This window comes from Phalangium opilio, unplaced genomic scaffold, assembly GCF_054372755.1.
Source record: "Phalangium opilio isolate 3A_F unplaced genomic scaffold, DU_Popi_V2 ptg000022l_1, whole genome shotgun sequence".
Lineage (NCBI taxonomy): Eukaryota > Metazoa > Arthropoda > Arachnida > Opiliones > Phalangiidae > Phalangium > Phalangium opilio.
In genome coordinates this window covers 4,625,792-4,650,874 of record NW_028324154.1, presented here as the reverse complement: position 1 = coordinate 4,650,874, position 25,083 = coordinate 4,625,792, and the positions used below count along the sequence as shown (strand labels likewise).

General features: G+C 46.0%; 72 non-coding genes across 72 annotated transcripts; 27 read left to right on the top strand and 45 right to left on the bottom strand.

The window, feature by feature from the left end:
* Nucleotides 1-96: 96 nt before the first annotated feature.
* Nucleotides 97-168, bottom strand: TRNAP-AGG (transfer RNA proline (anticodon AGG)). The gene has a single exon. It is a non-coding gene; the product is annotated as a tRNA-Pro (tRNA).
* Nucleotides 169-577: 409 nt separating this feature from the next.
* Nucleotides 578-649, bottom strand: TRNAP-AGG (transfer RNA proline (anticodon AGG)). The gene has a single exon. It is a non-coding gene; the product is annotated as a tRNA-Pro (tRNA).
* Nucleotides 650-1,058: 409 nt separating this feature from the next.
* TRNAP-AGG (transfer RNA proline (anticodon AGG)) lies at nt 1,059-1,130 on the bottom strand. Its single transcript has one exon. It is a non-coding gene; the product is annotated as a tRNA-Pro (tRNA).
* A 570-nt stretch (nt 1,131-1,700) lies between these two features.
* TRNAP-UGG (transfer RNA proline (anticodon UGG)) lies at nt 1,701-1,772 on the bottom strand. Its single transcript has one exon. It is a non-coding gene; the product is annotated as a tRNA-Pro (tRNA).
* Nucleotides 1,773-2,180: 408 nt separating this feature from the next.
* On the bottom strand, nt 2,181-2,252 carry TRNAP-AGG (transfer RNA proline (anticodon AGG)). Its single transcript has one exon. It is a non-coding gene; the product is annotated as a tRNA-Pro (tRNA).
* Nucleotides 2,253-2,501: 249 nt separating this feature from the next.
* TRNAP-UGG (transfer RNA proline (anticodon UGG)) lies at nt 2,502-2,573 on the bottom strand. Its single transcript has one exon. It is a non-coding gene; the product is annotated as a tRNA-Pro (tRNA).
* A 249-nt stretch (nt 2,574-2,822) lies between these two features.
* TRNAP-UGG (transfer RNA proline (anticodon UGG)) lies at nt 2,823-2,894 on the bottom strand. The gene has a single exon. It is a non-coding gene; the product is annotated as a tRNA-Pro (tRNA).
* Nucleotides 2,895-3,302: 408 nt separating this feature from the next.
* Nucleotides 3,303-3,374, bottom strand: TRNAP-AGG (transfer RNA proline (anticodon AGG)). Its single transcript has one exon. It is a non-coding gene; the product is annotated as a tRNA-Pro (tRNA).
* Nucleotides 3,375-3,622: 248 nt separating this feature from the next.
* Nucleotides 3,623-3,694, bottom strand: TRNAP-UGG (transfer RNA proline (anticodon UGG)). The gene has a single exon. It is a non-coding gene; the product is annotated as a tRNA-Pro (tRNA).
* An 88-nt stretch (nt 3,695-3,782) lies between these two features.
* On the bottom strand, nt 3,783-3,854 carry TRNAP-AGG (transfer RNA proline (anticodon AGG)). The gene has a single exon. It is a non-coding gene; the product is annotated as a tRNA-Pro (tRNA).
* Nucleotides 3,855-4,103: 249 nt separating this feature from the next.
* On the bottom strand, nt 4,104-4,175 carry TRNAP-UGG (transfer RNA proline (anticodon UGG)). Its single transcript has one exon. It is a non-coding gene; the product is annotated as a tRNA-Pro (tRNA).
* Nucleotides 4,176-4,904: 729 nt separating this feature from the next.
* Nucleotides 4,905-4,976, bottom strand: TRNAP-AGG (transfer RNA proline (anticodon AGG)). Its single transcript has one exon. It is a non-coding gene; the product is annotated as a tRNA-Pro (tRNA).
* Nucleotides 4,977-5,224: 248 nt separating this feature from the next.
* On the bottom strand, nt 5,225-5,296 carry TRNAP-AGG (transfer RNA proline (anticodon AGG)). The gene has a single exon. It is a non-coding gene; the product is annotated as a tRNA-Pro (tRNA).
* Nucleotides 5,297-5,545: 249 nt separating this feature from the next.
* TRNAP-UGG (transfer RNA proline (anticodon UGG)) lies at nt 5,546-5,617 on the bottom strand. Its single transcript has one exon. It is a non-coding gene; the product is annotated as a tRNA-Pro (tRNA).
* Nucleotides 5,618-5,866: 249 nt separating this feature from the next.
* Nucleotides 5,867-5,938, bottom strand: TRNAP-UGG (transfer RNA proline (anticodon UGG)). The gene has a single exon. It is a non-coding gene; the product is annotated as a tRNA-Pro (tRNA).
* A 408-nt stretch (nt 5,939-6,346) lies between these two features.
* Nucleotides 6,347-6,418, bottom strand: TRNAP-AGG (transfer RNA proline (anticodon AGG)). Its single transcript has one exon. It is a non-coding gene; the product is annotated as a tRNA-Pro (tRNA).
* A 249-nt stretch (nt 6,419-6,667) lies between these two features.
* On the bottom strand, nt 6,668-6,739 carry TRNAP-UGG (transfer RNA proline (anticodon UGG)). Its single transcript has one exon. It is a non-coding gene; the product is annotated as a tRNA-Pro (tRNA).
* A 249-nt stretch (nt 6,740-6,988) lies between these two features.
* TRNAP-UGG (transfer RNA proline (anticodon UGG)) lies at nt 6,989-7,060 on the bottom strand. Its single transcript has one exon. It is a non-coding gene; the product is annotated as a tRNA-Pro (tRNA).
* A 408-nt stretch (nt 7,061-7,468) lies between these two features.
* On the bottom strand, nt 7,469-7,540 carry TRNAR-ACG (transfer RNA arginine (anticodon ACG)). The gene has a single exon. It is a non-coding gene; the product is annotated as a tRNA-Arg (tRNA).
* An 89-nt stretch (nt 7,541-7,629) lies between these two features.
* Nucleotides 7,630-7,701, bottom strand: TRNAP-UGG (transfer RNA proline (anticodon UGG)). Its single transcript has one exon. It is a non-coding gene; the product is annotated as a tRNA-Pro (tRNA).
* A 246-nt stretch (nt 7,702-7,947) lies between these two features.
* Nucleotides 7,948-8,019, bottom strand: TRNAP-UGG (transfer RNA proline (anticodon UGG)). The gene has a single exon. It is a non-coding gene; the product is annotated as a tRNA-Pro (tRNA).
* Nucleotides 8,020-8,268: 249 nt separating this feature from the next.
* On the bottom strand, nt 8,269-8,339 carry TRNAP-AGG (transfer RNA proline (anticodon AGG)). The gene has a single exon. It is a non-coding gene; the product is annotated as a tRNA-Pro (tRNA).
* An 89-nt stretch (nt 8,340-8,428) lies between these two features.
* On the bottom strand, nt 8,429-8,500 carry TRNAP-UGG (transfer RNA proline (anticodon UGG)). The gene has a single exon. It is a non-coding gene; the product is annotated as a tRNA-Pro (tRNA).
* An 88-nt stretch (nt 8,501-8,588) lies between these two features.
* TRNAP-UGG (transfer RNA proline (anticodon UGG)) lies at nt 8,589-8,660 on the bottom strand. The gene has a single exon. It is a non-coding gene; the product is annotated as a tRNA-Pro (tRNA).
* An 88-nt stretch (nt 8,661-8,748) lies between these two features.
* On the bottom strand, nt 8,749-8,820 carry TRNAP-AGG (transfer RNA proline (anticodon AGG)). Its single transcript has one exon. It is a non-coding gene; the product is annotated as a tRNA-Pro (tRNA).
* Nucleotides 8,821-9,069: 249 nt separating this feature from the next.
* On the bottom strand, nt 9,070-9,141 carry TRNAP-UGG (transfer RNA proline (anticodon UGG)). Its single transcript has one exon. It is a non-coding gene; the product is annotated as a tRNA-Pro (tRNA).
* An 88-nt stretch (nt 9,142-9,229) lies between these two features.
* On the bottom strand, nt 9,230-9,301 carry TRNAP-AGG (transfer RNA proline (anticodon AGG)). The gene has a single exon. It is a non-coding gene; the product is annotated as a tRNA-Pro (tRNA).
* A 580-nt stretch (nt 9,302-9,881) lies between these two features.
* Nucleotides 9,882-9,953, bottom strand: TRNAP-UGG (transfer RNA proline (anticodon UGG)). The gene has a single exon. It is a non-coding gene; the product is annotated as a tRNA-Pro (tRNA).
* A 249-nt stretch (nt 9,954-10,202) lies between these two features.
* TRNAP-AGG (transfer RNA proline (anticodon AGG)) lies at nt 10,203-10,273 on the bottom strand. The gene has a single exon. It is a non-coding gene; the product is annotated as a tRNA-Pro (tRNA).
* An 89-nt stretch (nt 10,274-10,362) lies between these two features.
* On the bottom strand, nt 10,363-10,434 carry TRNAP-UGG (transfer RNA proline (anticodon UGG)). Its single transcript has one exon. It is a non-coding gene; the product is annotated as a tRNA-Pro (tRNA).
* A 249-nt stretch (nt 10,435-10,683) lies between these two features.
* TRNAP-UGG (transfer RNA proline (anticodon UGG)) lies at nt 10,684-10,755 on the bottom strand. Its single transcript has one exon. It is a non-coding gene; the product is annotated as a tRNA-Pro (tRNA).
* A 247-nt stretch (nt 10,756-11,002) lies between these two features.
* TRNAP-UGG (transfer RNA proline (anticodon UGG)) lies at nt 11,003-11,074 on the bottom strand. Its single transcript has one exon. It is a non-coding gene; the product is annotated as a tRNA-Pro (tRNA).
* A 249-nt stretch (nt 11,075-11,323) lies between these two features.
* Nucleotides 11,324-11,395, bottom strand: TRNAP-UGG (transfer RNA proline (anticodon UGG)). Its single transcript has one exon. It is a non-coding gene; the product is annotated as a tRNA-Pro (tRNA).
* A 409-nt stretch (nt 11,396-11,804) lies between these two features.
* TRNAP-UGG (transfer RNA proline (anticodon UGG)) lies at nt 11,805-11,876 on the bottom strand. Its single transcript has one exon. It is a non-coding gene; the product is annotated as a tRNA-Pro (tRNA).
* A 247-nt stretch (nt 11,877-12,123) lies between these two features.
* Nucleotides 12,124-12,195, bottom strand: TRNAP-UGG (transfer RNA proline (anticodon UGG)). The gene has a single exon. It is a non-coding gene; the product is annotated as a tRNA-Pro (tRNA).
* A 249-nt stretch (nt 12,196-12,444) lies between these two features.
* On the bottom strand, nt 12,445-12,516 carry TRNAP-UGG (transfer RNA proline (anticodon UGG)). The gene has a single exon. It is a non-coding gene; the product is annotated as a tRNA-Pro (tRNA).
* Nucleotides 12,517-12,925: 409 nt separating this feature from the next.
* TRNAP-UGG (transfer RNA proline (anticodon UGG)) lies at nt 12,926-12,997 on the bottom strand. The gene has a single exon. It is a non-coding gene; the product is annotated as a tRNA-Pro (tRNA).
* Nucleotides 12,998-13,244: 247 nt separating this feature from the next.
* TRNAP-UGG (transfer RNA proline (anticodon UGG)) lies at nt 13,245-13,316 on the bottom strand. Its single transcript has one exon. It is a non-coding gene; the product is annotated as a tRNA-Pro (tRNA).
* Nucleotides 13,317-13,884: 568 nt separating this feature from the next.
* Nucleotides 13,885-13,958, bottom strand: TRNAP-AGG (transfer RNA proline (anticodon AGG)). Its single transcript has one exon. It is a non-coding gene; the product is annotated as a tRNA-Pro (tRNA).
* Nucleotides 13,959-14,206: 248 nt separating this feature from the next.
* TRNAP-AGG (transfer RNA proline (anticodon AGG)) lies at nt 14,207-14,278 on the bottom strand. Its single transcript has one exon. It is a non-coding gene; the product is annotated as a tRNA-Pro (tRNA).
* Nucleotides 14,279-14,367: 89 nt separating this feature from the next.
* TRNAP-AGG (transfer RNA proline (anticodon AGG)) lies at nt 14,368-14,439 on the bottom strand. The gene has a single exon. It is a non-coding gene; the product is annotated as a tRNA-Pro (tRNA).
* Nucleotides 14,440-14,528: 89 nt separating this feature from the next.
* Nucleotides 14,529-14,600, bottom strand: TRNAP-AGG (transfer RNA proline (anticodon AGG)). Its single transcript has one exon. It is a non-coding gene; the product is annotated as a tRNA-Pro (tRNA).
* A 569-nt stretch (nt 14,601-15,169) lies between these two features.
* Nucleotides 15,170-15,241, bottom strand: TRNAP-AGG (transfer RNA proline (anticodon AGG)). Its single transcript has one exon. It is a non-coding gene; the product is annotated as a tRNA-Pro (tRNA).
* Nucleotides 15,242-15,651: 410 nt separating this feature from the next.
* TRNAP-UGG (transfer RNA proline (anticodon UGG)) lies at nt 15,652-15,723 on the bottom strand. The gene has a single exon. It is a non-coding gene; the product is annotated as a tRNA-Pro (tRNA).
* An 889-nt stretch (nt 15,724-16,612) lies between these two features.
* Nucleotides 16,613-16,684, bottom strand: TRNAP-AGG (transfer RNA proline (anticodon AGG)). The gene has a single exon. It is a non-coding gene; the product is annotated as a tRNA-Pro (tRNA).
* A 318-nt stretch (nt 16,685-17,002) lies between these two features.
* TRNAC-GCA (transfer RNA cysteine (anticodon GCA)) lies at nt 17,003-17,074 on the top strand. Its single transcript has one exon. It is a non-coding gene; the product is annotated as a tRNA-Cys (tRNA).
* Nucleotides 17,075-17,261: 187 nt separating this feature from the next.
* Nucleotides 17,262-17,333, top strand: TRNAC-ACA (transfer RNA cysteine (anticodon ACA)). The gene has a single exon. It is a non-coding gene; the product is annotated as a tRNA-Cys (tRNA).
* Nucleotides 17,334-17,391: 58 nt separating this feature from the next.
* On the top strand, nt 17,392-17,463 carry TRNAC-GCA (transfer RNA cysteine (anticodon GCA)). The gene has a single exon. It is a non-coding gene; the product is annotated as a tRNA-Cys (tRNA).
* Nucleotides 17,464-17,520: 57 nt separating this feature from the next.
* On the top strand, nt 17,521-17,592 carry TRNAC-ACA (transfer RNA cysteine (anticodon ACA)). Its single transcript has one exon. It is a non-coding gene; the product is annotated as a tRNA-Cys (tRNA).
* A 308-nt stretch (nt 17,593-17,900) lies between these two features.
* Nucleotides 17,901-17,972, top strand: TRNAC-GCA (transfer RNA cysteine (anticodon GCA)). The gene has a single exon. It is a non-coding gene; the product is annotated as a tRNA-Cys (tRNA).
* Nucleotides 17,973-18,408: 436 nt separating this feature from the next.
* Nucleotides 18,409-18,480, top strand: TRNAC-ACA (transfer RNA cysteine (anticodon ACA)). The gene has a single exon. It is a non-coding gene; the product is annotated as a tRNA-Cys (tRNA).
* Nucleotides 18,481-18,538: 58 nt separating this feature from the next.
* TRNAC-GCA (transfer RNA cysteine (anticodon GCA)) lies at nt 18,539-18,610 on the top strand. Its single transcript has one exon. It is a non-coding gene; the product is annotated as a tRNA-Cys (tRNA).
* Nucleotides 18,611-18,918: 308 nt separating this feature from the next.
* Nucleotides 18,919-18,990, top strand: TRNAC-ACA (transfer RNA cysteine (anticodon ACA)). Its single transcript has one exon. It is a non-coding gene; the product is annotated as a tRNA-Cys (tRNA).
* Nucleotides 18,991-19,169: 179 nt separating this feature from the next.
* TRNAC-GCA (transfer RNA cysteine (anticodon GCA)) lies at nt 19,170-19,241 on the top strand. Its single transcript has one exon. It is a non-coding gene; the product is annotated as a tRNA-Cys (tRNA).
* A 566-nt stretch (nt 19,242-19,807) lies between these two features.
* TRNAC-ACA (transfer RNA cysteine (anticodon ACA)) lies at nt 19,808-19,879 on the top strand. The gene has a single exon. It is a non-coding gene; the product is annotated as a tRNA-Cys (tRNA).
* Nucleotides 19,880-19,937: 58 nt separating this feature from the next.
* TRNAC-GCA (transfer RNA cysteine (anticodon GCA)) lies at nt 19,938-20,009 on the top strand. The gene has a single exon. It is a non-coding gene; the product is annotated as a tRNA-Cys (tRNA).
* A 308-nt stretch (nt 20,010-20,317) lies between these two features.
* TRNAC-ACA (transfer RNA cysteine (anticodon ACA)) lies at nt 20,318-20,389 on the top strand. Its single transcript has one exon. It is a non-coding gene; the product is annotated as a tRNA-Cys (tRNA).
* A 309-nt stretch (nt 20,390-20,698) lies between these two features.
* On the top strand, nt 20,699-20,770 carry TRNAC-GCA (transfer RNA cysteine (anticodon GCA)). Its single transcript has one exon. It is a non-coding gene; the product is annotated as a tRNA-Cys (tRNA).
* A 429-nt stretch (nt 20,771-21,199) lies between these two features.
* TRNAC-ACA (transfer RNA cysteine (anticodon ACA)) lies at nt 21,200-21,271 on the top strand. Its single transcript has one exon. It is a non-coding gene; the product is annotated as a tRNA-Cys (tRNA).
* A 179-nt stretch (nt 21,272-21,450) lies between these two features.
* TRNAC-GCA (transfer RNA cysteine (anticodon GCA)) lies at nt 21,451-21,522 on the top strand. Its single transcript has one exon. It is a non-coding gene; the product is annotated as a tRNA-Cys (tRNA).
* A 188-nt stretch (nt 21,523-21,710) lies between these two features.
* TRNAC-GCA (transfer RNA cysteine (anticodon GCA)) lies at nt 21,711-21,782 on the top strand. The gene has a single exon. It is a non-coding gene; the product is annotated as a tRNA-Cys (tRNA).
* A 179-nt stretch (nt 21,783-21,961) lies between these two features.
* On the top strand, nt 21,962-22,033 carry TRNAC-GCA (transfer RNA cysteine (anticodon GCA)). Its single transcript has one exon. It is a non-coding gene; the product is annotated as a tRNA-Cys (tRNA).
* A 57-nt stretch (nt 22,034-22,090) lies between these two features.
* Nucleotides 22,091-22,162, top strand: TRNAC-ACA (transfer RNA cysteine (anticodon ACA)). The gene has a single exon. It is a non-coding gene; the product is annotated as a tRNA-Cys (tRNA).
* A 307-nt stretch (nt 22,163-22,469) lies between these two features.
* On the top strand, nt 22,470-22,541 carry TRNAC-GCA (transfer RNA cysteine (anticodon GCA)). The gene has a single exon. It is a non-coding gene; the product is annotated as a tRNA-Cys (tRNA).
* Nucleotides 22,542-22,720: 179 nt separating this feature from the next.
* On the top strand, nt 22,721-22,792 carry TRNAC-GCA (transfer RNA cysteine (anticodon GCA)). The gene has a single exon. It is a non-coding gene; the product is annotated as a tRNA-Cys (tRNA).
* A 57-nt stretch (nt 22,793-22,849) lies between these two features.
* Nucleotides 22,850-22,921, top strand: TRNAC-ACA (transfer RNA cysteine (anticodon ACA)). Its single transcript has one exon. It is a non-coding gene; the product is annotated as a tRNA-Cys (tRNA).
* A 178-nt stretch (nt 22,922-23,099) lies between these two features.
* On the top strand, nt 23,100-23,171 carry TRNAC-ACA (transfer RNA cysteine (anticodon ACA)). Its single transcript has one exon. It is a non-coding gene; the product is annotated as a tRNA-Cys (tRNA).
* Nucleotides 23,172-23,357: 186 nt separating this feature from the next.
* TRNAC-GCA (transfer RNA cysteine (anticodon GCA)) lies at nt 23,358-23,429 on the top strand. Its single transcript has one exon. It is a non-coding gene; the product is annotated as a tRNA-Cys (tRNA).
* A 550-nt stretch (nt 23,430-23,979) lies between these two features.
* TRNAC-GCA (transfer RNA cysteine (anticodon GCA)) lies at nt 23,980-24,051 on the top strand. Its single transcript has one exon. It is a non-coding gene; the product is annotated as a tRNA-Cys (tRNA).
* Nucleotides 24,052-24,230: 179 nt separating this feature from the next.
* TRNAC-GCA (transfer RNA cysteine (anticodon GCA)) lies at nt 24,231-24,302 on the top strand. Its single transcript has one exon. It is a non-coding gene; the product is annotated as a tRNA-Cys (tRNA).
* A 57-nt stretch (nt 24,303-24,359) lies between these two features.
* Nucleotides 24,360-24,431, top strand: TRNAC-ACA (transfer RNA cysteine (anticodon ACA)). Its single transcript has one exon. It is a non-coding gene; the product is annotated as a tRNA-Cys (tRNA).
* A 559-nt stretch (nt 24,432-24,990) lies between these two features.
* TRNAC-GCA (transfer RNA cysteine (anticodon GCA)) lies at nt 24,991-25,062 on the top strand. The gene has a single exon. It is a non-coding gene; the product is annotated as a tRNA-Cys (tRNA).
* Nucleotides 25,063-25,083: the final 21 nt, after the last annotated feature.

The window sequence follows — 25,083 nt, the reverse complement described above, 5'->3', positions numbered from 1 at the left end:
AACGGACCATGTATGAAACAAAACATGCTCAACTCATAGGCCTACCCTGTAGTTAGTTGCATTTAAATAGTCACCAATTTACTTCTGCAAAAACTCGGGTCCGTCCGGGATTTGAACCCGGGACCACTCGCACCCTAAGCGAGTATCATACCCCTAGACCAACGGCCCATGTATGAAACTAAAACATGCTCTACTCATAGTCCTACCCTGTAGATAGTTGCATTTAAATAGTCACTAAATTACCTCTGCAAAAACTCGGGTCCGTCCGGGATTCGAACCCGGGACCACTCGCACCCTAAGCAAGTATCATACCCCTAGACCAAAGGACCATGTATGAAACTAAAACATGCTCTACTCATAGGCCTACCCTATAGTTAGTTGCATTTAAATAGTCACCAATTTACTTCTGCAAAACTCGGGTCCGTCCGGGATTTGGACCCGGGACCACTCGCACCCAAAGCGAGTATCATACCCCTAGACCAACGGACCATGTATGAAACAAAACATGCTCAACTCATAGGCCTACCCTGTAGTTAGTTGCATTTAAATAGTCACCAATTTACTTCTGCAAAAACTCGGGTCCGTCCGGGATTTGAACCCGGGACCACTCGCACCCTAAGCGAGTATCATACCCCTAGACCAACGGACCATGTATGAAACTAAAACATGCTCTACTCATAGTCCTACCCTGTAGATAGTTGCATTTAAATAGTCACTAAATTACCTCTGCAAAAACTCGGGTCCGTCCGGGATTCGAACCCGGGACCACTCGCACCCTAAGCAAGTATCATACCCCTAGACCAAAGGACCATGTATGAAACTAAAACATGCTCTACTCATAGGCCTACCCTGTAGTTAGCTGCATTTAAATAGTCACCAATTTACTTCTGCAAAACTCGGGTCCGTCCGGGATTTGGACCCGGGACCACTCGCACCCAAAGCGAGTATCATACCCCTAGACCAACGGACCATGTATGAAACAAAACATGCTCAACTCATAGGCCTACCCTGTAGTTAGTTGCATTTAAATAGTCACCAATTTACTTCTGCAAAAACTCGGGTCCGTCCGGGATTTGAACCCGGGACCACTCGCACCCTAAGCGAGTATCATACCCCTAGACCAACGGACCATGTATGAAACTAAAACATGCTCTACTCAAAGTCCTACCCTGTAGTTAGTTGTATTTAAATAGTCACTAAATTACCTCTGCAAAAACTAGGGTCCGTCCGGGATTTGAACCCGGGACCACTCAAACCCGAAGCTAGTATCATACCCCTAGACCAACGGACGAAGTATGACACTGAAACAAGCTCAACTCGTAGTCCTACAATTTAACTCGTTGCATTTAAATAGTCACCAAATTACTTCTGCAAAACTCGGGTCCGTCCGGGATTTGAACCCGCAACCACTCGCACCCAAAGCGAGTATCATACCCCTAGACCAACGGACCATGTATGAAACAAAACATGCTCAACTCATAGGCCTACCCTGTAGTTAGTTGCATTTAAATAGTCACCAGTTTACTTCTGCAAAAACTCGGGTCCGTCCAGAATTTGAACCCGGGACCACTCGCACCGTAAGCGAGTATCATACCCCTAGACCAACGGACCATGTATGAAACTAAAACATGCTCTACTCATAGTCCTACCCTGTAGTTAGTTGCATTTAAATAGTCACTAAATTACCTCTGCTAAAACTAGGGTCCGTCCGGGATTTGAACCCGGGACCACTCGCACCCAAAGCGAGTATCATACCCCTAGACCAACGGACCATGTATGTAATAAAACATGCTCAACTCATAGGCCTACCCTGTAGTTAGTTGCATTTAAATAGTCACTAAATAACCTCTGCAAAAACTCGGGTCCGTCCGGGATTCGAACCCGTGACCACTCGCACCCTAAGCAAGTATAATACCCCTAGACCAAAGGACCATTTATGAAACTAAAACATGCTCTACTCATAGGCCTACCCTGTAGTTAGTTGCATTTAAATAGTCACCAATTTACTTCTGCAAAACTCGGGTCCGTCCGGGATTTGGACCCGGGACCACTCGCACCCAAAGCGAGTATCATACCCCTAGACCAACGGACCATGTATGAAACAAAACATGCTCAACTCATAGGCCTACCCTGTAGTTAGTTGCATTTAAATAGTCACCAATTTACTTCTGCAAAAACTCGGGTCCGTCCGGGATTTGAACCCGGGACCACTCGCACCCTAAGCGAGTATCATACCCCTAGACCAACGGACCATGTATGAAACTAAAACATGCTCTACTCATAGTCCTACCCTGTAGTTAGTTGCATTTAAATAGTCACTAAATTACCTCTACAAAAACTAGGGTCCGTCCGGGATTTGAACCCGGGACCACTCAAACCCGAAGCTAGTATCATACCCCTAGACCAACGGACGAAGTATGACACTGAAACAAGCTCAACTCGTAGTCCTACAATTTAACTCGTTGCATTTAAATAGTCACCAAATTACTTCTGCAAAACTCGGGTCCGTCCGGGATTTGAACCCGGAACCACTCGCACCCAAAGCGAGTATCATACCCCTAGACCAACGGACCATGTATGAAACAAAACATGCTCAACTCATAGGCCTACCCTGTAGTTAGTTGCATTTAAATAGTCACCAGTTTACTTCTGCAAAAACTCGGGTCCGTCCAGAATTTGAACCCGGGACCACTCGCACCGTAAGCGAGTATCATACCCCTAGACCAACGGACCATGTATGAAACTAAAACATGCTCTACTCATAGTCCTACCCTGTAGTTAGTTGCATTTAAATAGTCACTAAATTACCTCTGCTAAAACTAGGGTCCGTCCGGGATTTGAACCCGGGACCACTCGCACCCAAAGCGAGTATCATACCCCTAGACCAACGGACCATGTATGTAATAAAACATGCTCAACTCATAGGCCTACCCTGTAGTTAGTTGCATTTAAATAGTCACTAAATAACCTCTGCAAAAACTCGGGTCCGTCCGGGATTCGAACCCGGGACCACTCGCACCCTAAGCAAGTATAATACCCCTAGACCAAAGGACCATGTATGAAACTAAAACATGCTCTACTCATAGGCCTACCCTGTAGTTAGTTGCATTTAAATAGTCACCAATTTACTTCTGCAAAACTCGGGTCCGTCCGGGATTTGGACCCGGGACCACTCGCACCCAAAGCGAGTATCATACCCCTAGACCAACGGACCATGTATGAAACAAAACATGCTCAACTCATAGGCCTACTCTGTAGTTAGTTGCATTTAAATAGTCACCAATTTACTTCTGCAAAAACTCGGGTCCGTCCGGGATTTGAACCCGGGACCACTCGCACCCTAAGCGAGTATAATACCCCTAGACCAACGGACCATGTATGAAACTAAAACATGCTCTACTCATAGTCCTACCCTGTAGTTAGTTGCATTTAAATAGTCACTAAATTACCTCTGCAAAAAAAGGGTCCGTCCGGGATTTGAACCCGGGACCACTCAAACCCGAAGCGAGTATCATACCCCTAGACCAACGGACGAAGTATGACACTGAAACAAGCTCAACTCGTAGTCCTACAATTTAACTCGTTGCATTTAAATAGTCACCAAATTACTTCTGCAAAACTCGGGTCCGTCCGGGATTTGAACCCGGAACCACTCGCACCCAAAGCGAGTATCATACCCCTAGACCAACGGACCATGTATGAAACAAAACATGCTCAACTCATAGGCCTACCCTGTAGTTAGTTGCATTTAAATAGTCACCAGTTTACTTCTGCAAAAACTCGGGTCCGTCCGGGATTTGAACCCGGGAATACTCGCACCCTAAGCGAGTATCATACCCCTAGACCAACGGACCATGTATGAAACTAAAACATGCTCTACTCATAGTCCTACCCTGTAGTTAGTTGCATTTAAATAGTCACTAAATTACCTCTGCAAAAACTAGGGTCCGTCCGGGATTTGAACCCGGGACCACTCAAACCCGAAGCTAGTATCATACCCCTAGACCAACGGACGAAGTATGACACTGAAACAAGCTCAACTCGTAGTCCTACAATTTAACTCGTTGCATTTAAATAGTCACCAAATTACTTCTGCAAAACTCGGGTCCGTCCGGGATTTGAACCCGGAACCACTCGCACCCAAAGCGAGTATCATACCCCTAGACCAACGGACCATGTATGAAACAAAACATGCTCAACTCATAGGCCTACCCTGTAGTTAGTTGCATTTAAATAGTCACCAGTTTACTTCTGCAAAAACTCGGGTCCGTCCAGAATTTGAACCCGGGACCACTCGCACCGTAAGCGAGTATCATACCCCTAGACCAACGGACCATGTATGAAACTAAAACATGCTCTACTCATAGTCCTACCCTGTAGTTAGTTGCATTTAAATAGTCACTAAATTACCTCTGCTAAAACTAGGGTCCGTCCGGGATTTGAACAAGGGACCACTCGCACCCAAAGCGAGTATCATACCCCTAGACCAACGGACCATGTATGTAATAAAACATGCTCAACTCATAGGCCTACCCTGTAGTTAGTTGCATTTAAATAGTCACTAAATAACCTCTGCAAAAACTCGGGTCCGTCCGGGATTCGAACCCGGGACCACTCGCACCCTAAGCAAGAATAATACCCCTAGACCAAAGGACCATGTATGAAACTAAAACATGCTCTACTCATAGGCCTACCCTGTAGTTAGTTGCATTTAAATAGTCACCAATTTACTTCTGCAAAACTCGGGTCCGTCCGGGATTTGGACCCGGGACCACTCGCACCCAAAGCGAGTATCATACCCCTAGACCAACGGACCATGTATGAAACAAAACATGCTCAACTCATAGGCCTACTCTGTAGTTAGTTGCATTTAAATAGTCACCAATTTACTTCTGCAAAAACTCGGGTCCGTCCGGGATTTGAACCCGGGACCACTCGCACCCTAAGCGAGTATCATACCCCTAGACCAAAGGACCATGTATGAAACTAAAACATGCTCTACTCATAGGCCTACCCTGTAGTTAGCTGCATTTAAATAGTCACCAATTTACTTCTGCAAAACTCGGGTCCGTCCGGGATTTGGACCCGGGACCACTCGCACCCAAAGCGAGTATCATACCCCTAGACCAACGGACCATGTATGAAACAAAACATGCTCAACTCATAGGCCTACCCTGTAGTTAGTTGCATTTAAATAGTCACCAATTTACTTCTGCAAAAACTCGGGTCCGTCCGGGATTTGAACCCGGGACCACTCGCACCCTAAGCGAGTATCATACCCCTAGACCAACGGACCATGTATGAAACTAAAACATGCTCTACTCAAAGTCCTACCCTGTAGTTAGTTGTATTTAAATAGTCACTAAATTACCTCTGCAAAAACTAGGGTCCGTCCGGGATTTGAACCCGGGACCACTCAAACCCGAAGCTAGTATCATACCCCTAGACCAACGGACGAAGTATGACACTGAAACAAGCTCAACTCGTAGTCCTACAATTTAACTCGTTGCATTTAAATAGTCACCAAATTACTTCTGCAAAACTCGGGTCCGTCCGGGATTTGAACCCGGAACCACTCGCACCCAAAGCGAGTATCATACCCCTAGACCAACGGACCATGTATGAAACAAAACATGCTCAACTCATAGGCCTACCCTTTAGTTAGTTGCATTTAAATAGTCACCAGTTTACTTCTGCAAAAACTCGGGTCCGTCCAGAATTTGAACCCGGGACCACTCGCACCGTAAGCGAGTATCATACCCCTAGACCAACGGACCATGTATGAAACTAAAACATGCTCTACTCATAGTCCTACCCTGTAGTTAGTTGCATTTAAATAGTCACTAAATTACCTCTGCTAAAACTAGGGTCCGTCCGGGATTTGAACCCGGGACCACTCGCACCCAAAGCGAGTATCATACCCCTAGACCAACGGACCATGTATGTAATAAAACATGCTCAACTCATAGGCCTACCCTGTAGTTAGTTGCATTTAAATAGTCACTAAATAACCTCTGCAAAAACTCGGGTCCGTCCGGGATTCGAACCCGTGACCACTCGCACCCTAAGCAAGTATAATACCCCTAGACCAAAGGACCATGTATGAAACTAAAACATGCTCTACTCATAGGCCTACCCTGTAGTTAGTTGCATTTAAATAGTCACCAATTTACTTCTGCAAAACTCGGGTCCGTCCGGGATTTGGACCCGGGACCACTCGCACCCAAAGCGAGTATCATACCCCTAGACCAACGGACCATGTATGAAACAAAACATGCTCAACTCATAGGCCTACCCTGTAGTTAGTTGCATTTAAATAGTCACCAATTTACTTCTGCAAAAACTCGGGTCCGTCCGGGATTTGAACCCGGGACCACTCGCACCCTAAGCGAGTATCATACCCCTAGACCAACGGACCATGTATGAAACTAAAACATGCTCTACTCATAGTCCTACCCTGTAGTTAGTTGCATTTAAATAGTCACTAAATTACCTCTACAAAAACTAGGGTCCGTCCGGGATTTGAACCCGGGACCACTCAAACCCGAAGCTAGTATCATACCCCTAGACCAACGGACGAAGTATGACACTGAAACAAGCTCAACTCGTAGTCCTACAATTTAACTCGTTGCATTTAAATAGTCACCAAATTACTTCTGCAAAACTCGGGTCCGTCCGGGATTTGAACCCGGAACCACTCGCACCCAAAGCGAGTATCATACCCCTAGACCAACGGACCATGTATGAAACAAAACATGCTCAACTCATAGGCCTACCCTGTAGTTAGTTGCATTTAAATAGTCACCAGTTTACTTCTGCAAAAACTCGGGTCCGTCCAGAATTTGAACCCGGGACCACTCGCACCGTAAGCGAGTATCATACCCCTAGACCAACGGACCATGTATGAAACTAAAACATGCTCTACTCATAGTCCTACCCTGTAGTTAGTTGCATTTAAATAGTCACTAAATTACCTCTGCTAAAACTAGGGTCCGTCCGGGATTTGAACCCGGGACCACTCGCACCCAAAGCGAGTATCATACCCCTAGACCAACGGACCATGTATGTAATAAAACATGCTCAACTCATAGGCCTACCCTGTAGTTAGTTGCATTTAAATAGTCACTAAATAACCTCTGCAAAAACTCGGGTCCGTCCGGGATTCGAACCCGGGACCACTCGCACCCTAAGCAAGTATAATACCCCTAGACCAAAGGACCATGTATGAAACTAAAACATGCTCTACTCATAGGCCTACCCTGTAGTTAGTTGCATTTAAATAGTCACCAATTTACTTCTGCAAAACTCGGGTCCGTCCGGGATTTGGACCCGGGACCACTCGCACCCAAAGCGAGTATCATACCCCTAGACCAACGGACCATGTATGAAACAAAACATGCTCAACTCATAGGCCTACTCTGTAGTTAGTTGCATTTAAATAGTCACCAATTTACTTCTGCAAAAACTCGGGTCCGTCCGGGATTTGAACCCGGGACCACTCGCACCGTAAGCGAGTATCATACCCCTAGACCAACGGACCATGTATGAAACTAAAACATGCTCTACTCATAGTCCTACCCTGTAGTTAGTTGCATTTAAATAGTCACTAAATTACCTCTGCTAAAACTAGGGTCCGTCCGGGATTTGAACCCGGGACCACTCGCACCCAAAGCGAGTATCATACCCCTAGACCAACGGACCATGTATGTAATAAAACATGCTCAACTCATAGGCCTACCCTGTAGTTAGTTGCATTTAAATAGTCACCAATTTACTTCTGCAAAACTCGGGTCCGTCCGGGATTTGGACCCGGGACCACTCGCACCCAAAGCGAGTATCATACCCCTAGACCAACGGACCATGTATGAAACAAAACATGCTCAACTCATAGGCCTACTCTGTAGTTAGTTGCATTTAAATAGTCACCAAATTACTTCTGCAAAACTCGGGTCCGTCCGGGATTTGAACCCGGAACCACTCGCACCCAAAGCGAGTATCATACCCCTAGACCAACGGACCATGTATGAAACAAAACATGCTCAACTCATAGGCCTACCCTGTAGTTAGTTGTATTTAAATAGTCACTAAATTACCTCTGCAAAAACTCGGTTCCGTCCGGGATTTGAACCCGGGACCACTCTTACCCTAAGCGAGTATCATACCCCTAGACCAACGGACCATGTATGAAACTAAAACATGCTCTACTCATAGTCCTACCCTGTAGTTAGTTGTATTTAAATAGTCACTAAATTACCTCTGCAAAAACTCGGGTCCGTCCGGGATTTGAACCCGGGACCACTCGCACCCTAAGCGAGTATCATACCCTAGATCAACGGACCATGTATGAAACTAAAACATGCTCTACTCATAGTCCTACCCTGTAGTTAGTTGCATTTAAATAGTCACTAAATTACCTCTGCTAAAACTATGGTCCGTCCGGGATTTGAACCCGGGACCACTCGCACCCAAAGCGAGTATCATACCCCTAGACCAACGGACCATGTATGTAAAAAAACATGCTCAACTCATAGGCCTACCCTGTAGATAGTTGCATTTTAATAGTCACTAAATTACCTCTGCAAAAACTCGGGTCCGTCCGGGATTTGAACCCGGAACCACTCGCACCCAAAGCGAGTATCATACCCCTAGACCAACGGACCATGTATGAAACAAAACGTGCTCAACTCATAGGCCTACCCTGTAGTTAGTTGCATTTAAATAGTCACCAATTTACTTCTGCAAAAACTCGGGTCCTTCCGGGATTTGAACCCGGGACCACTCGCACCCTAAGCGAGTATCATACCCCTAGACCAACGGACCATGTATGAAACTAAAACATGCTCAACTCATAGTCCTACCCTGTAGTTAGTTGCATTTAAATAGTCACTAAATTACCTCTGCAAAAACTAGGGTCCGTCCGGGATTTGAACCCGGGACCACTCAAACCCGAAGCGAGTATCATACCCCTAGACCAACGGACGAAGTATGACACTGAAACAAGCTCAACTCGTAGTCCTACAATTTAACTCGTTGCATTTAAATAGTCACCAAATTACTTCTGCAAAACTCGGGTCCGTCCGGGATTTGAACCCGGAACCACTCGCACCCAAAGCGAGAATCATACCCCTAGACCAACGGACCATGTATGAAACAAAACATGCTCAGCTCATAGGCCTACCCTGTAGTTAGTTGCATTTAAATAGTCACCAGTTTACTTCTGCAAAAACTCGGGTCCGTCCGGGATTTGAACCCGGGACCACTCGCACCCTAAGCGAGTATCATACCCCTAGACCAACGGACCATGTATGAAACTAAAACATGCTCTACTCATAGTCCTACCCTGTAGTTAGTTGCATTTAAATAGTCACTAAATTACCTCTGCAAAAACTAGGGTCCGTCCGGGATTTGAACCCGGGACCACTCAAACCCGAAGCGATTGCATTTAAATAGTCACCAAATTACTTCTGCAAAACTCGGGTCCGACCGGGATTTGAACCCGGGACCACTCAAACCCGAAGCGATTGCATTTAAATAGTCACCAAATTACTTCTGCAAAACTCGGGTCCGACCGGGATTTGAACCTGGGACCACTCGCACCCAAAGCGAGTCTCATACCCCTTGACTAACGGACCATCTATGAAACTAAAACATGCTCTACTCATAGGCTTACCCTGTAGTTAGTTGCATTTAAATAGTCACTAAATTACCTCTGCAAAAACTCGCGTCCGTCCTGGATTCGAACCCGGGACCACTCGCACCCTAAGCAAGTATCATACCCCTAGACCAAGGGACCATGTATGAAACTAAAACATGCTCAACTCATAGGCCTACCCTGTAGTTAGTTGCATTTAAATAGTCACCAATTTACATCTGCAAAACTCGGGTCCGTCCGGGATTTGAACCCGGGACCACTCGCACCCAAAGCGAGTATCATACCCCTAGACCAACGGACCATGTATGAAACAAAACATGCTCAACTCATAGGCCTACCCTGTAGTTAGTTGTATTTAAATAGTCACTAAATTACCTCTGCAAAAACTCGGTTCCGTCCGGGATTTGAACCCGGGACCACTCTTACCCTAAGCGAGTATCATACCCCTAGACCAACGGACCATGTATGAAACTAAAACATGCTCTACTCATAGTCCTACCCTGTAGTTAGTTGTATTTAAATAGTCACTAAATTACCTCTGCAAAAACTCGGGTCCGTCCGGGATTTGAACCCGGGACCACTCGCACCCTAAGCGAGTATCATACCCTAGATCAACGGACCATGTATAAAACTAAAACATGCTCTACTCATAGTCCTACCCTGTAGTTAGTTGCATTTAAATAGTCACTAAATTACCTCTGCTAAAACTAGGGTCCGTCCGGGATTTGAACCCGGGACCACTCGCACCCAAAGCGAGTATCATACCCCTTGACTAACGGACCATCTATGAAACTAAAACATGCTCTACTCATAGGCTTACCCTGTAGTTAGTTGCATTTAAATAGTCACTAAATTACCTCTGCAAAAACTCGCGTCCGTCCTGGATTCGAACCCGGGACCACTCGCACCCTAAGCAAGTATCATACCCCTAGACCAAGGGACCATGTATGAAACTAAAACATGCTCTACTCATAGGCCTACCCTGTAGTTAGTTGCATTTAAATAGTCACCAATTTACATCTGCAAAACTCGGGTCCGTCCGGGATTTGAACCCGGGACCACTCGCACCCAAAGCGAGTGTCATACCCCTAGACCAACGGACCATGTATGAAACAAAACATGCTCAACTCATAGGCCTACCCTGTAGTTAGTTGTATTTAAATAGTCACTAAATTACCTCTGCAAAAACTCGGTTCCGTCCGGGATTTGAACCCGGGACCACTCTTACCCTAAGCGAGTATCATACCCCTAGACCAACGGACCATGTATGTAATAAAACATGCTCAACTCATAGGCCTACCCTGTAGTTAGTTGCATTTAAATAGTCACCAATTTACATCTGCAAAACTCGGGTCCGTCCGGGATTTGAACCCGGGACCACTCGCACCCAAAGCGAGTATCATACCCCTAGACCAACGGACCATGTATGAAACAAAACATGCTCAACTCATAGGCCTACCCTGTAGTTAGTTGTATTTAAATAGTCACTAAATTACCTCTGCAAAAACTCGGTTCCGTCCGGGATTTGAACCCGGGACCACTCTTACCCTAAGCGAGTATCATACCCCTAGACCAACGGACCATGTATGAAACTAAAACATGCTCTACTCATAGTCCTACCCTGTAGTTAGTTGCATTTAAATAGTCACTAAATTACCTCTGCAAAAACTCGGGTCCGTCCGGGATTTGAACCCGGGACCACTCGCACCCAAAGCGAGTTTCATACCCCTAGACCAACGGACCATGTATGTAATAAAACATGCTCAACTCATAGGCCTACCCTGTAGATAGTTGCATTTAAATAGTCACTAAATTACCTCTGCAAAAACTCGGGTCCGTCCGGGATTCGAACCCGGGACCACTCGCACCCTAAGCAAGTATCATACCCCTAGACCAAAGGACCATGTATGAAACTAAAACATGCTCTACTCATAGGCTTACCCTGTAGTTAGTTGCATTTAAATAGTCACTAAATTACCTCTGCAAAAACTCGCGTCCGTCCTGGATTCGAACCCGGGACCACTCGCACCCTAAGCAAGTATCATACCCCTAGACCAAGGGACCATGTATGAAACTAAAACATGCTCTACTCATAGGCCTACCCTGTAGTTAGTTGCATTTAAATAGTCACCAATTTACATCTGCAAAACTCGGGTCCGTCCGGGATTTGAACCCGGGACCACTCGCACCCAAAGCGAGTGTCATACCCCTAGACCAACGGACCATGTATGAAACAAAACATGCTCAACTCATAGGCCTACCCTGTAGTTAGTTGTATTTAAATAGTCACTAAATTACCTCTGCAAAAACTCGGTTCCGTCCGGGATTTGAACCCGGGACCACTCTTACCCTAAGCGAGTATCATACCCCTAGACCAACGGACCATGTATGTAATAAAACATGCTCAACTCATAGGCCTACCCTGTAGTTAGTTGCATTTAAATAGTCACCAATTTACATCTGCAAAACTCGGGTCCGTCCGGGATTTGAACCCGGGACCACTCGCACCCAAAGCGAGTATCATACCCCTAGACCAACGGACCATGTATGAAACAAAACATGCTCAACTCATAGGCCTACCCTGTAGTTAGTTGTATTTAAATAGTCACTAAATTACCTCTGCAAAAACTCGGTTCCGTCCGGGATTTGAACCCGGGACCACTCTTACCCTAAGCGAGTATCATACCCCTAGACCAACGGACCATGTATGAAACTAAAACATGCTCTACTCATAGTCCTACCCTGTAGTTAGTTGCATTTAAATAGTCACTAAATTACCTCTGCAAAAACTCGGGTCCGTCCGGGATTTGAACCCGGGACCACTCGCACCCAAAGCGAGTTTCATACCCCTAGACCAACGGACCATGTATGTAATAAAACATGCTCAACTCATAGGCCTACCCTGTAGATAGTTTCATTTAAATAGTCACTAAATTACCTCTGCAAAAACTCAAGTCCGTCCGGGATTCGAACCCGGGACCACTCGCACCCTAAGCAAGTATCATACCCCTAGACCAAAGGACCATGTATGAAACTAAAACATGCTCTACTCATAGGCTTACCCTGTAGTTAGTTGCATTTAAATAGTCACTAAATTACCTCTGCAAAAACTCGCGTCCGTCCTGGATTCGAACCCGGGACCACTCGCACCCTAAGCAAGTATCATACCCCTAGACCAAGGGACCATGTATGAAACTAAAACATGCTCTACTCATAGGCCTACCCTGTAGTTAGTTGCATTTAAATAGTCACCAATTTACATCTGCAAAACTCGGGTCCGTCCGGGATTTGAACCCGGGACCACTCGCACCCAAAGCGAGTGTCATACCCCTAGACCAACGGACCATGTATGAAACAAAACATGCTCAACTCATAGGCCTACCCTGTAGTTAGTTGTATTTAAATAGTCACTAAATTACCTCTGCAAAAACTCGGTTCCGTCCGGGATTTGAACCCGGGACCACTCTTACCCTAAGCGAGTATCATACCCCTAGACCAACGGACCATGTATGTAATAAAACATGCTCAACTCATAGGCCTACCCTGTAGTTAGTTGCATTTAAATAGTCACCAATTTACATCTGCAAAACTCGGGTCCGTCCGGGATTTGAACCCGGGACCACTCGCACCCAAAGCGAGTATCATACCCCTAGACCAACGGACCATGTATGAAACAAAACATGCTCAACTCATAGGCCTACCCTGTAGTTAGTTGTATTTAAATAGTCACTAAATTACCTCTGCAAAAACTCGGTTCCGTCCGGGATTTGAACCCGGGACCACTCTTACCCTAAGCGAGTATCATACCCCTAGACCAACGGACCATGTATGAAACTAAAACATGCTCTACTCATAGTCCTACCCTGTAGTTAGTTGCATTTAAATAGTCACTAAATTACCTCTGCAAAAACTCGGGTCCGTCCGGGATTTGAACCCGGGACCACTAGCACCCAAAGCGAGTTTCATACCCCTAGACCAACGGACCATGTATGTTATAAAACATGCTCAACTCATAGGCCTACCCTGTAGATAGTTGCATTTAAATAGTCACTAAATTACCTCTGCAAAAACTCGGGTCCGTCCGGGATTCGAACCCGGGACCACTCGCACCCTAAGCAAGTATCATACCCCTAGACCAAAGGACCATGTATGAAACTAAAACATGCTCTACTCATAGGCCTACCCTGTAGTTAGTTGCATTTAAATAGTCACCAATTTACTTCTGCAAAAACTCGGGTCCGTCCGGGATTTGAACCCGGGACCACTCGCACCCTAAGCGAGTATCATACCCCTAGACCAACGGACGAAGTATGACACTGAAACATGCTCAACTCGTAGTCCTACAATTTAACTCGTTGCATTTAAATAGTCACCAAATTACTTCTGCAAAACTCGGGTCCGTCCGGGATTTGGACCCGGGACCACTCGCACCCAAAGCGAGTATCATACCCCTAGACCAACGGACCATGTATGAAACAAAACATGCTCAACTCATAGGCCTACCCTGTAGTTAGTTGCATTTAAATAGTCACCAATTTACTTCTGCAAAAACTCGGGTCCGTCCGGGATTTGAACCCGGGACCACTCGCACCCTAAGCGAGTATCATACCCCTAGACCAACGGACCATGTATGAAACTAAAACATGCTCTACTCATAGTCCTACCCTGTAGTTAGTTGCATTTAAATAGTCACTAAATTACTTCTGCAAAATCTCGGGTCCGTCCGGGATTTTAACCCGGGACCACTCGCACCCTAAGCGAGTATCATACCCCTAGACCAACGGACCATGTATGAAACTAAAACATGCTCTACTCATAGTCCTACCCTGTAGTTAGTTGCATTTAAATAGTCACTAAATTACCTCTGCAAAAACTAGGGTCCGTCCGGGATTTGAACCCGGGACCATTCGCACCCTAAGCGAGTATCATACCCCTAGACCAACGGACCATGTATGAAACTGAAACATGCTCTACTCATAGGCCTACCCTGTAGTTAGTTGCATTTAAATAGTCACTAAATTACTTCTGCAAAAACTCGGGTCCGTCCGGGATTTTAACCCGGGACCACTCGCACCCTAAGCGAGTATCATACCCCTAGACCAACGGACGAAATATGACACTGAAACATGCTCAACTCGTAGTCCTACAATTTAACTCGTTGCATTTAAATAGTCACCAAATTACTTCTGCAAAACTCGGGTCCGTCCGGGATTTGAACCCGGGACCACTCGCACCCAAAGCGAGTATCATACCCGTAGACCAACGGACGATGTATGTAATAAAACATGCTCAACTCATAGGCCTACCCTGTAGATAGTTGCATTTAAATAGCCACCAATTTACTTCTGCAAAACTCGGGTCCGTCCGGGATTTGAACCCGGGACCATTCACACCCTAAGCGAGTATCATACCCCTACACCAACGGACCATGTATGAAACTGAAACATGCTCTACTCATAGGCCTACCCTGTAGTTAGTTGCATTTAAATAGTCACTAAATTACTTCTGCAAAAACTCGGGTCCGTCCGGGATTTTAACCCGGGACCACTCGCACCCTAAGCGAGTATCATACCCCTAGACCAACGGACCATGTATGAAACTGAAACATGCTCTACTCATAGGCCTACCCTGTAGTTAGTTGCATTTAAATAGTCACTAAATTACTTCTGCAAAAACTCGGGTCCGTCCGGGATTTTAACCCGGGACCACTCGCACCCTAAGCGAGTATCATACCCCTAGACCAACGGACGAAGTATGACACTGAAACATGCTCTACTCATAGGCTTACCCTGTAGTTAGTTGCATTTAAATAGTCACTAAATTACCTCTGCAAAAACTCGGGTCCGTCCGGGATTTGAACCCGGGACCACTCGCACCCTAAGCGAGTATCATACCCCTAAACCAACAGATCATGTATGAAAGCGAGACATGCTCACCTCGTAGTCCTACAATTTAAATAGTTGCATTTAAATAGTCACCAATTTACTTCTGCAAAACCCGGGTCCGTCCGGGATTTGAACCCGGGACCACTCGCACCCAAAGCGAGTATCATACCCCTAGACCAACGGACCATGTATGTAATAAAACATGCTCAACTCATAGGCCTACCCTGTAGATAGTTGCATTTAAATAGTCACTAAATTACCTCTGCAAAAACTCGGGTCCGTCCGGGATTCGAACCCGGGACCACTCGCACCCTAAGCAAGTATCATACCCCTAGACCAAAGGACCATGTATGAACCTAAAACATGCTCTACTCATAGGCCTACCCTGTAGTTAGTTGCATTTAAATAGTCACCAATTTGCTTCTGCAATACTCGGGTCCGTCCCGGATTTGAACCCGGGACCACTCGCACCCAAAGCGAGTATCATACCCCTAGACCAACGGACCATGTATGAAATAAAACATGCTCAACTCATAGGCCTACCCTGTAGTTAGTTACATTTAAAAAGTCACTAAATTACCTCTGCAAAAACTCGGGTCCGTCCGGGATTTGAACCCGGGACCATTCGCACCCTAAGCGAGTATCATACCCGTAGACCAACGGACCATGTATGAAACTGAAACATGCTGTACTCATAGGCCTACCCTGTAGTTAGTTGCATTTAAATTGTCACTAAATTACTTCTGCAAAAACTCGGGTCCGTCCGGGATTTGAACCCGGGACCACTCGCACACTAAGCGAGTATCATACCCCTAGACCAACGGACGAAGTATGACACTGAAACATGTTCAACTCGTAGTCCTACAATTTAACTCGTTGCATTTAAATAGTCACCAAATTACTTCTGCAAAACTCGGGTCCGTCCGAGATTTGAACCCGGGACCACTCGCACCCAAAGCGAGTCTCATACCCCTAGACTAACGGACCATGTATGAAATAAAACATGCTCAACTCATAGACCTACCCTGTAGTTAGTTGCATTTAAATAGTCACTAAATTACCTCTGCAAAAACTCGGGTCCGTCCGGGATTTGAACCCGAGACCATTCGCACCCTAAGCGAGTATCATACCCCTAGACCAACGGACCATGTATGAAACTGCAACATGCTCTACTCATAGGCCTACCCTGTAGTTAGTTAAATCGACATTACTTCTAGGAACAAGGAGGGATAACTCGCATTCGACTGCAGATCGAGAGGTCCTTCGTTCAAACCCGAGTTCCCCCTGTAACAGCACGGATTGTTCCCTTTATTTTAGTTAAATCGACATTACGGCTAGGAACAAGGAGGGATAACTCGCATTCGACTGCAGATCGAGAGGTCCTTGGTTCAAACCCGAGTTCCCCCTGTAACAGCACGGATCATTCCGTTTATTTTAGTTAAATCGACATTACGGCCTTTAACAAGGGGGAATAGCTCAGTGGTAGAGCCTTCGACTGCAGATCGAGAGGTCCTTGGTTCAAACCCGAGTTCCCCCTGTAACAGCACGGATCATTCCGTTTATTTTAGTTAAATCGACATTACGGCTCTGAACAAGGGGGAAGAGCTCAGTGGTAGAGCATTCGACTGCAGATCGAGAGATCCTTAGTTCAAACCCGAGTTCCCCCTGTAACAGCACGGATCATTCCGATTATTTTATTTAAATCGACATTACGGCTATGAACAAGGGGGATAGCTCAGTAGTAGAGCATTCGACTACAGATCGAGAAGTCCTTGGTTCAAACCCGAGTTCCCCCTGTAACAGCACTGATCATTCCTTCTATTTTAGTTAAATCGACATTACGGCCTTGAACAAGGGGGAATAGCTCAGTGGTAGAGCCTTCGACTGCAGATCGAGAGGTCCTTGGTTCAAACCCGAGTTCCCCCTGTAACAGCACGGATTATTCCGTTTATTTTAGTTAAATCGACATTACGGCTAGGAACAAGGGGGATAGCTCAGTGGTAGAGCATTCGACTACAAATCGAGAGGTTCTTGGTTCAAACCCGAGTTCCCCCTGTATCAGCACGGATCATTCCGATTATTTTATTTAAATCGACATTACGGCTATGAACAAGGGGGATAGCTCAGTAGTAGAGCATTCGGATACAGATCGAGAAGTCCTTGGTTCAAACCCGAGTTCCCCCTGTAACAGCACTGATCATTCCTTCTATTTTAGTTAAATCGACATTACGGCTAGGAACAAGGAGGGATAGCTCGCATTCGACTGCAGATCGAGAGGTCCTTGGTTCAAACCCGAGTTCCCCCTGTAACAGCACGGATCATTCCGTTTATTTTAGTTAAATCGACATTACGGCCTTGAACAAGGGGGAATAGCTCAGTGGTAGAGCCTTCGACTGCAGATCGAGAGGTCCTTGGTTCAAACCCGAGTTCCCCCTGTAACAGCACGGATTATTCCGTTTATTTTAGTTAAATCGACATTACGGCTAGGAACAAGGAGGGATAGCTCGCATTCGACTGCAGATCGAGAGATCTTTGGTTCAAACCCGAGTTCCCCCTGCAACAGCACGGATCATTCCGTTTATTTTAGTTAAATCGAAATTACGGTTATGAACAAGGGGGATAGCTCAGTGGTAGTGCATTCGACTGCAGATCGAGAGGTCCTTGGTTCAAACCCGAGTTCCCCATGTAACCGCATGGATCATTCCGTTTATTTTATTTAAGTCGACATTACGGTTATGAACAAGGGGGATAGCTCAGTGGTAGTGCATTCGACTGCAGATCGAGAGGTCCTTGGTTCAAACCCGAGTTCCCCCTGTAACAGCACGGATCATTCCGTTTATTTTATTTAAATCGACATTACGGCTATGAACAAGGGGGATAGCTCAGTGGTAGAGCATTCGACTACAGATCGAGAGGTCCTTGGTTCAAACCCGAGTTCCCCCTGTAACAGCACGGTTCATTCCGTTTATTTTAGTTAAATCGACATTACGGCCTTGAACAAGGGGGAATAGCTCAGTGGTAGAGCCTTCGACTGCAGATCGAGAGGTTCTTGGTTCAAACCCGAGTTCCCCCTGTAACAGCACGGATCATTCCGTTTATTTTAGTTAAATCGACATTACGGCTAGGAACAAGGAGGGATAGCTCGCATTCGACTGCAGATCGAAAGGTCCTTGGTTCAAACCCGAGTTCCCCCTGTAACAGCACGGATCATTCCGTTTATTTTAGTTAAATCGACATTACGGCTCTGAACAAGGGGGAAGAGCTCAGTGGTAGAGCATTCGACTGCAGATCGAGAGATCCTTGGTTCAAACCCGAGTTCCCCCTGTAACAGCACGGATCATTCCGATTATTTTATTTAAATCGACATTACGGCTATGAACAAGGGGGATAGCTCAGTGGTAGAGCATTCGACTACAGATCGAGATGTCCTTGGTTCAAACCCGAGTTCCCCCTGTAACAGCACTGATCATTCCTTTTATTTTAGTTAAATCGACATTACGGCAAGGAACAAGGAGGGATAGCTCGCATTCGACTGCAGATCGAGAGGTTCTTGGTTCAAACCCGAGTTCCCCCTGTAACAGCACGGATCATTCCGTTTATTTTAGTTAAATCGACATTACGGCCTTGAACAAGGGGGAATAGCTCAGTGGTAGAGCATTCGACTGCAGATCGAGAGGTCCTTGGTTCAAACCCGAGTTCCCCCTGTAACAGCACGGATCTTTCCGTTTATTTTAGTTAAATCGACATTACGGCCTTGAACAAGGGGGAATAGCTTAGTGCTAGAGCATTCGACTGCAGATCGAGGGGTCCTTGGTTCAAACCCGAGTTCCCCCTGTAACAGCACGGATTATTCCGTTTATTTTAGTTAAATCGACATTACGGCTAGGAACAAGGAGGGATAGCTCGCATTCGACTGCAGATCGAGAGATCTTTGGTTCAAACCCGAGTTCCCCCTGCAACAGCACGGATCATTCCGTTTATTTTAGTTAAATCGAAATTACGGTTATGAACAAGGGGGATAGCTCAGTGGTAGTGCATTCGACTGCAGATCGAGAGGTCCTTGGTTCAAACCCGAGTTCCCCATGTAACCGCATGGATCATTCCGTTTATTTTATTTAAGTCGACATTACGGTTATGAACAAGGGGGATAGCTCAGTGGTAGTGCATTCGACTGCAGATCGAGAGGTCCTTGGTTCAAACCCGAGTTCCCCCTGTAACAGCACGGATCATTCCGTTTATTTTATTTAAATCGACATTACGGCTATGAACAAGGGGGATAGCTCAGTGGTAGAGCATTCGACTACAGATCGAGAGGTCCTTGGTTCAAACCCGAGTTCCCCCTGTAACAGCACGGTTCATTCCGTTTATTTTAGTTAAATCGACATTACGGCCTTGAACAAGGGGGAATAGCTCAGTGGTAGAGCCTTCGACTGCAGATCGAGAGGTTCTTGGTTCAAACCCGAGTTCCCCCTGTAACAGCACGGATCATTCCGTTTATTTTAGTTAAATCGACATTACGGCTAGGAACAAGGAGGGATAGCTCGCATTCGACTGCAGATCGAAAGGTCCTTGGTTCAAACCCGAGTTCCCCCTGTAACAGCACGGATCATTCCGTTTATTTTAGTTAAATCGACATTACGGCTCTGAACAAGGGGGAAGAGCTCAGTGGTAGAGCATTCGACTGCAGATCGAGAGATCCTTGGTTCAAACCCGAGTTCCCCCTGTAACAGCACGGATCATTCCGATTATTTTATTTAAATCGACATTACGGCTATGAACAAGGGGGATAGCTCAGTGGTAGAGCATTCGACTACAGATCGAGATGTCCTTGGTTCAAACCCGAGTTCCCCCTGTAACAGCACTGATCATTCCTTTTATTTTAGTTAAATCGACATTACGGCAAGGAACAAGGAGGGATAGCTCGCATTCGACTGCAGATCGAGAGGTTCTTGGTTCAAACCCGAGTTCCCCCTGTAACAGCACGGATCATTCCGTTTATTTTAGTTAAATCGACATTACGGCCTTGAACAAGGGGGAATAGCTCAGTGGTAGAGCATTCGACTGCAGATCGAGAGGTCCTTGGTTCAAACCCGATTTCCCCCTGTAACAGCACGGATCATTCCGTTTATTTTAGTTAAATCGACATTACGGCCTTGAACAAGGGGGAATAGCTCAGTGGTAGAGCCTTCGACTGCAGATCGAGAGGTCCTTGGTTCAAACCCGAGTTCCCCCTGTAACAGCACGGATTATTCCGTTTATTTTAGTTAAATCGACATTACGGCTAGGAACAAGGAGGGATAGCTCGCATTCGACTGCAGATCGAGAGATCTTTGGTTCAAACCCGAGTTCCCCCTGCAACAGCACGGATCATTCCGTTTATTTTAGTTAAATCGACATTACGGCTAGGAACAAGGAGGGATAGCTCGCATTCGACTGCAGATCGAAAGGTCCTTGGTTCAAACCCGAGTTCCCCCTGTAACAGCACGGATCATTCCGTTTATTTTAGTTAAATCGACATTACGGCTCTGAACAAGGGGGAAGAGCTCAGTGGTAGAGCATTCGACTGCAGATCGAGAGATCCTTGGTTCAAACCCGAGTTCCCCCTGTAACAGCACGGATCATTCCGATTATTTTATTTAAATCGACATTACGGCTATGAACAAGGGGGATAGCTCAGTGGTAGAGCATTCGACTACAGATCGAGATGTCCTTGGTTCAAACCCGAGTTCCCCCTGTAACAGCACTGATCATTCCTTTTATTTTAGTTAAATCGACATTACGGCAAGGAACAAGGAGGGATAGCTCGCATTCGACTGCAGATCGAGAGGTTCTTGGTTCAAACCCGAGTTCCCCCTGTAACAGCACGGATCATTCCGTTTATTTTAGTTAAATCGACATTACGGCCTTGAACAAGGGGGAATAGCTCAGTGGTAGAGCATTCGACTGCAGATCGAGAGGTCCTTGGTTCAAACCCGAGTTCCCCCTGTAACAGCACGGATCTTTCCGTTTATTTTAGTTAAATCGACATTACGGCCTTGAACAAGGGGGAATAGCTTAGTGCTAGAGCATTCGACTGCAGATCGAGGGGTCCTTGGTTCAAACCCGAGTTCCCCCTGTAACAGCACGGATCATTCCGTTTATTTTAGTTAAATCGACATTACGGCCTTGAACAAGGGGGAATAGCTCAGTGGTAGAGCATTCGACTGCAGATCGAGAGGTCCTTGGTTCAAACCCGAGTTTCCCCTGTAACAGCACGGATTATTCCCTTTATTTTAGTTAAATCGACATTACGGCTAGGAACAAGGAGGGATAACTCGCATTCGACTGTAGATCGAGAGGTCCTTGGTTCAAACCCGAGTTCCCCCTGTAACAGCACGGATCATTCCGTTTATTTTAGTTAAATCGACATTACGGCCTTGAACAAGGGGGAATAGCTCAGTGGTAGAGCCTTCGACTGCAGATCGAGAGGTCCTTGGTTCAAACCCGAGTTCCCCCTGTAACAGCACGGATTATTCCGTTTATTTTAGTTAAATCGACATTACGGCTAGGAACAAGGGGGATAGCTCAGTGGTAGAGCATTCGACTACAAATCGAGAGGTTCTTGGTTCAAACCCGAGTTCCCCCTGTAACAGCACGGATCATTCCAATTATTTTAGTTAAATCGACATTACGGCTAGGAACAAGGAGGGATAGCTCGCATTCGACTGCAGATCGAGAGATCTTTGGTTCAAACCCGAGTTCCCCCTGTAACAGCACGGATCATTCCGTTTATTTTAGTTAAATCGAAATTACGGTTATGAACAAGGGGGATAGCTCAGTGGTAGTGCATTCGACTGCAGATCGAGAGGTCCTTGGTTCAAACCCGAGTTCCCCCTGTAACAGCACGGATCATTCCGTTTATTTTATTTAAATCGACATTACGGCTATGAACAAGGGGGATAGCTCAGTGGTAGAGCATTCGACTGCAGATCGAGAGGTCCTTGGTTCAAACCCGAGTTCCCCCTGTAACAGCACGGATTATTCCCTTTATTTTAGTTAAATCGACATTACGGCTAGGAACAAGGAGGGATAACTCGCATTCGACTGTAGATCGAGAGGTCCTTGGTTCAAACCCGAGTTCCCCCTGTAACAGCACGGATCATTCCGTTTATTTTAGTTAAATCAACATTACGGCCTTGAACAAGGGGGAATAGCTCAGTGGTAGAGCCTTCGACTGCAGATCGAGAGGCCCTTGGTTCAAACCCGAGTTCCCCCTGTAACAGCACGGATTATTCCGTTTATTTTAGTTAAATCGACATTACGGCTAGGAACAAGGGGGATAGCTCAGTGGTAGAGCATTCGACTACAAATCGAGAGGTTCTTGGTTCAAACCCGAGTTCCCCCTGTAACAGCACGGATCATTCCAATTATTTTAGTTAAATCGACATTACGGCTAGGAACAAGGAGGGATAGCTCGCATTCGACTGCAGATCGAGAGATCTTTGGTTCAAACCCGAGTTCCCCCTGTAACAGCACGGATCATTCCGTTTATTTTAGTTAAATCGAAATTACGGTTATGAACAAGGGGGATAGCTCAGTGGTAGTGCATTCGACTACAGATCGAGAGGTCCTTGGTTCAAACCCGAGTTCCCCCTGTAACAGCACGGATCATTCCGTTTATTTTATTTAAGTCGACATTACGGTTATGAACAAGGGGGATAGCTCAGTGGTAGTGCATTCGACTGCAGATCGAGAGGTCCTTGGTTCAAACCCGAGTTCCCCCTGTAACAGCACGGATCATTCCGTTTATTTTATTTAAATCGACATTACGGCTATGAACAAGGGGGATAGCTCAGTGGTAGAGCATTCGACTGCAGATCGAGAGGTCCTTGGTTCAAACCCGAGTTCCCCCTGTAACAGCACGGATCATTCCGTTTATTTTAGTTAAATCGACATTACGGCTAGGAACAAGGAGGGATAACTCGCATTCGACTGCAGATCGAGAGGTCCTTGGTTCAAACCCGAGTTCCCCCTGAAACAGCACGGATTGTTCCCTTTATTTTAGTTAAATCGACATTACGGCTAGGAACAAGGAGGGATAACTCGCATTCGACTGCAGATCGAGAGGTCCTTGGTTCAAACCCGAGTTCCCCCTGTAACAGCACGGATCATTCCGTTTATTTTAGTTAAATCGACATTACGGCCTTGAACAAGGGGGAATAGCTCAGTGGTAGAGCCTTCGAATGCAGATCGAGAGGTCCTTGGTTCAAACCCGAGTTCCCCGTGTAACAGCACGGATTATTCCGTTTATTTTAGTTAAATCGACATTACGGCTAGGAACAAGGAGGGATAGCTCGCATTCGACTGCAGATCGAAAGGTCCTTGGTTCAAACCCGAGTTCCCCCTGTAACAGCACGGATCATTCCGTTTATTTTAGTTAAATCGACATTACGCCTTGAACAAGGGGGAATAGCTCAGTGGTAGAGCATTCGACTGCAGATCGAGAGGTCCTTGGTTCAAACCCGAGTTCCCCCTGTAACAGCACGGATTATTCCCTTTATTTTAGTTAAATCGACATTACGGCTAGGAACAAGGAGGGATAACTCGCATTCGACTGTAGATCGAGAGGTCCTTGGTTCAAACCCGAGTTCCCCCTGTAACAGCACGGATCATTCCGTTTATTTTAGTTAAATCGACATTACGGCCTTGAACAAGGGGGAATAGCTCAGTGGTAGAGCATTCGACTGCAGATTGAGAGGTCCTTGGTTCAAACCCGAGTTCCCCCTGTAACAGCACGGATCATTCCGTTTATTTTAGTTAAATCGACATTACGGCTAGGAACAAGGGGGATAGCTCAGTGGTAGAGCATTCGACTACAAATCGAGAGGTTCTTGGTTCAAACCCGAGTTCCCCCTGTAACAGCACGGATCATTCCAATTATTTTAGTTAAATCGACATTACGGCTAGGAACAAGGAGGGATAGCTCGCATTCGACTGCAGATCGAGAGATCTTTGGTTCAAACCCGAGTTCCCCCTGTAACAGCACGGATCATTCCGTTTATTTTAGTTAAATCGAAATTACGGTTATGAACAAGGTGGATAGCTCAGTGGTAGAGCATTCGACCGCAGATCGAGAGGTTCTTGGTTCAAACCCGAGTTCCCCCTGTAACAGCACGGATCATTCCGTTTATTTTAGTTAAATCGACATTACGGCCTTGAACAAGGGGGAATAGCTCAGTGGTAGAGCATTCGACTGCAGATCGAGAGGTCCTTGATTCAAACCCGAGTTCCCCCTGTAACAGCACGGATTATTCCCTTTATTTTAGTTAAATCGACATTACGGCTAGGAACAAGGAGGGATAACTCGCATTCGACTGTAGATCGAGAGGTCCTTGGTTCAAACCCGAGTTCCCCCTGTAACAGCACGGATCATTCCGTTTATTTTAGTTAAATCGACATTACGGCCTTGAACAAGGGGGAATAGCTCAGTGGTAGAGCATTCGACTGCAGATTGAGAGGTCCTTGGTTCAAACCCGAGTTCCCCCTGTAACAGCACGGATCATTCCG